This window comes from Lipotes vexillifer, unplaced genomic scaffold (genome assembly GCF_000442215.2).
Source record: "Lipotes vexillifer unplaced genomic scaffold, Lipotes_vexillifer_v1.1 scaffold483, whole genome shotgun sequence".
Lineage (NCBI taxonomy): Eukaryota > Metazoa > Chordata > Mammalia > Artiodactyla > Lipotidae > Lipotes > Lipotes vexillifer.
This window is the reverse complement of record NW_006787688.1, coordinates 261076-265501: the sequence shown is the minus strand read 5'-3', so window position 1 is coordinate 265501 and position 4426 is coordinate 261076. Positions and strand designations below refer to the sequence as shown.

At 37.2% G+C, this 4426-nt stretch overlaps 1 pseudogene; it reads left to right on the top strand.

Moving 5' to 3' along the window:
• The first annotated feature begins 1865 nt into the window (after nt 1-1865).
• LOC103078680 (60S ribosomal protein L4 pseudogene) lies at nt 1866-3196 on the top strand (annotated as a pseudogene).
• Nucleotides 3197-4426: the final 1230 nt, after the last annotated feature.

Genomic DNA, 4426 nt, shown 5'->3' with positions numbered 1-4426 from the left:
CCCATAAAAAAAAAAAAAAAAAAAAAAAAAAAAAAAAAAAAAAAAAGACTAGGCCTTACTGCTTCTAATTAATCTTAAAAGAATAAATTATAAATTTGTAATGTAACGTGATGAAAACACATGAGACATTCATACTTTAGCATATTTGAATCTGAAGAAGTCTTGAAAATTGCTAGTACCACTGTCTGTAGAAATAAATGGATGTGATTTGTATTTCCCTGATGATTAATGATGTTGAGCACCTTTTCGTGTACCTGTTAGCCATCTGTATGTCTTCTTTGGGAAAAATATCTATTTAGATCTTCTGCCAATTTTTATTTGAATTGTTTGTGATTGTTTTGCTATTGAGTTGTATGAGTTCTTTATGTATTTTGGATATTAGCCCCTCCTTATCAGATATATGATTTGAAAATATTTTCTCCCATTCAGTAGGTTGCCTTTGCATTTTGTTAATGGTTTCCTTTGCTGTGCAGAGGAAATGAAAGTGGTTTGATGTCATCCCACTTGTCAATTTTTGCCTGTCGATTTTTGCCTTTTGTTTTTGATGTTGGATTTAAAAAATCATTGCCAAGACCTATGTCAGGAGCTGACCACCTATATTTTCATCTAGGACTTTTATGGTTTCAGGCCTTATGTGAGATATCACCTCACACCTATTAGAATGGCTATTATCAAAAAGAAAAGAAATAAGTGTTGGCGAGGATGTGGAGGAAAGGGAACACTTGTGCACTATTGGTGGGAATGTAAATTGGTGCAGCCACTATGAAAAACAGTATGGAGGTTCCTCAGAAAATTAAAAATAGAACTACCATATGATCCAGCTATCCCACTTCTTAGTATTTATCTGAAGAAAGCAAAAACACTAACTTGAAAAGATATATGCACCTCCACGTCCATTGCAGCATTATTTACAATGGTCAACACATGGAAACAACCTAAGTGTTCATCAATGGATGAATGGATGAAAGAAATTGTGGTATGTGTGCACAATGGAATATTATTCAGCCATAGAAAAGAATAAAATCTTGTCATTTATGACAAAATGGGTGGACTAAAGGGCATTATCCTAAGTGAAATAAGTCAGACAAAGACAAATACCACAAAATCTCTCGCATATGAGAAATCCAAATCTAAAAAAAACAAACAAAAAAAACCAGGCTTATAAAAAAAAGAAAGAAATGGAATACTGCTGTTGACCCTTGAACAATGCAGCAGTTGAGGTGCTGACCCTCTGTGCAGTCAAAAGTCTGCATATAACTCATAGCTAGCCCTCTGAATACGCGGTTCCTCCTTGTCTGTGGTTTGGCATCCAGGGATTCAACCAACCTCAAATCATGTAGTACTGTAGTATTTGCTACTGAAAAAAATCTGTGTATAGGTGGGCCCTCACAGGTCAAAATTGTGTTGTTCAAGGGCCAACTGTAATCTCATAATCTAAATGTTAATAATGTTATCCAAAAAGATCTACTTATCAAAATTATATTGATATTTTTATTATAAAACTAATATTTATTCTTAAGCAAAAGTTCATCAGTGTTTTTCATTGGGTTAGAATGATTGCTAATTTCAGATTATAACTGCTCATTTTTGTTCAATAATATACAACCCGAATGCTGTATAGAAAATTGTAAGGATAAACAGAGTAATAAGCAATATTAAAAATAATATCAAAGAATATTAAGGAAAAGACATTAAAAAAATCAGGCTAAATTACGATTTAGATGCACATTAGATTATATTTTTAAAATTGGTTTAAAAAATTATGGAGATATAATGAAAAGCATAGTGGCTATAGTTAATAACACCAAGTTGCATATTTGGAAGTTGTTAGAAGAGTAGATTTTGCTTTTCCTGTGGGAGCCGCCGGGTTGAGGACAGCGTGGGCTTCTCCTCTCCCGCCATGGTGTGTGCTCGTCAACTGATGTCAGTGTACTCTGAAAAGGGGGAGTCAGCTGGCAAAAATGTCACTTTGCCTGCTGTGTTCAAGGCTCCCATTCGACCAGATATTGTGAACTTTGTTCACACCAACTTGCGCAAAAACAACAGACAGCCCTATGCTGTCAGTGAATTAGCAGGTCATCACACCAGTGCTGAGTCTTGAGGTACTGGCAGGCCTGTGGCTCGAATTCCCAGGGTTCGAGGTGGCGGCACTCACTGTTCTGGCCAGGGTGCTTTGGGAAATATGTGTCGTGGGGGGCCGCATATTTGTGCCAACCAAGACCTGGTGACATTGGCACCACAGACTGAATACAATGCAGAAGCGACATGTCATCTGCTCTGCGTTGGCTGCCTCAGCTTTACCAGCGCTGGCCATGTCTAAAGGTCATCGTATAAAGGAAGTTCCTGAACTTCCTTTGGTAGTTGAAGATAAAGCTGAAGGCTACAAGAAGACCAAGGAGGCTGTTTTGCTTCGGAAGAAACTTAAGGCCAGGAATGATATCCAAAAAGGTCTACGGCTTGCAGCGAATGAGAGCTGCAAAGGAAAAGTGAGAAACCGTCGCCGTATCCAGCGCAGGGGACCCTGCATCATCTATAATGAGGACAACGGTATCATCAAGGCCTTCAGAAACATCCCTGGAACTACTCTGCTTAATATAAGCAAACTGAACATTTTGAAACTTGCTCCTGGGGGGCATGTGGGACGTTTCTGCATTTGGACTGAAAGTTCTTTCCGCAAGTTAGAGGAGCTGTATGGCACTTGGCGTAAAGCTGCTCCCGTCAAGAGTAACTACAACCTCCCCATGCACAAGATGCTCAATACAGACCTTAGCAGAATCTTGAAAAGCCCAGAGATCCAAAGAGCCCTCTGAGCACCACGCAAGGAGATTCACTGCAGAGTCCTGAAGAAGAATCCACTGAAAAACCTGAGAATCATGTTGAAGCCAAACCCATATGCAAAGACCATATGCACCGGAACACCATTCTTCGCCAGGCCAAGAACCACAAAATCCAGATGGATAGGGCAGCAGCAGCACTAGAAGCCAAATCAGATGAGAAGGGGATTCCAGGCAAGAAGCCTGTGGTGGGAAAGAAGGGAAAGGAGGCTGTTTGCGTTAAGAAGCTGAAGAAGCCAAAGAAGGCTTGGGTGGGAAAACAGTCCCCAGTGACCAAGAAACAAGCAGCTGAAAAGAAGCCCGCTAAAAAGAAGCCTGCAGAAAAGAAACCCAGCACAGAGGAAAAGAAGGCTGCTGCATAAACTTAAATTTGCTTATTCGGTAAAGGTCAAATCATTTTGGACAGCGAATTTTGAATAAAGACCTGATCAAAGAGAAGTGAGAAACATGAAAAAAAAAAAAAAAAAAAAAGAGTAGATCTTAAAAGTTCTCACGCCAGAAAAACAAATGTTGTAACTATGTATGATGACACATGTCAACTAGACTTATTGTGGTGATCATTTCACCATGTATACAAATAGCAAATCATTATTTGTACACCTGAAACTAATATAATGTTATAGGTCAATTACACCTCAATTAAAAAAAGTGAAAAAAAATTGGTTTAAAAATTAAAGAAAAAACTAACACAAAGCTGAAGTTATTTTAGATGATGTGTTTGTTAAATTTTTAACTGAAAACTTTAAATACATCTTAATTTCAATGTGTTCGTTAAATACTGAATCCTGACAGGTACTATATTACTGTAAATATTTTTCCTTGGCCAAATATGTGTTTACCAGCTTGTACATCAGGCTCAATTCTATAATAGAGTCTCTTTTCAAAGTAAAGAGTGCAATGAGCTTTCTTAAGAGACTCAGCTTCTATAGCTTTTTGGGTTTCACAGTTATAAACAGCTAGTGGTAGAGGGCACTGCTGTTTTAAATAATAGTGTTGTGGGTCACATTTTCAATTCTTCTGTTAGTTTGTTTTCTGACCAACAGCCTCGCTTCTGTGTGGCCTGATCTAATTTCTTCCAGATTACAAATCAATACAGGTTAACGTGACTGATGCAAGAAACCAGAATGAAAAAAACTGAAGTTACCATATAAGTCTATAAACTGAGATTTACTTACAAATGTGCTGCCCTAATTCAATGCAGAAGGACTCGACGGATAAGACAGAGCAACACACTGCCACTGGATGTTAAGTAATCGAGTAAAATGTTATTTCATTAGTCCTTTTACCTATTACTTAATTATGAATAAAGGTGACTTTTAAATTGTAAAAATTGGAAAATTATACATGATTTGTTAATTAAGCTTAACTTTTTTTTTTAACATCTTTATTGGAGTATAATTGCTTTACAATGGTGTGTTAGTTTCTGCTGTATAACAAAGTGAATCAGCTATACATATACATATATCCCCATATCTCCTCCCTTTTGCATCTCCCTTAACTTTTGACCATCCCTTTATTTAAATCTACAAAATTAACTCCCCTTTCATATCATTTCCACCTTTGGATGATCAATATCATAATTTATGTTGTGG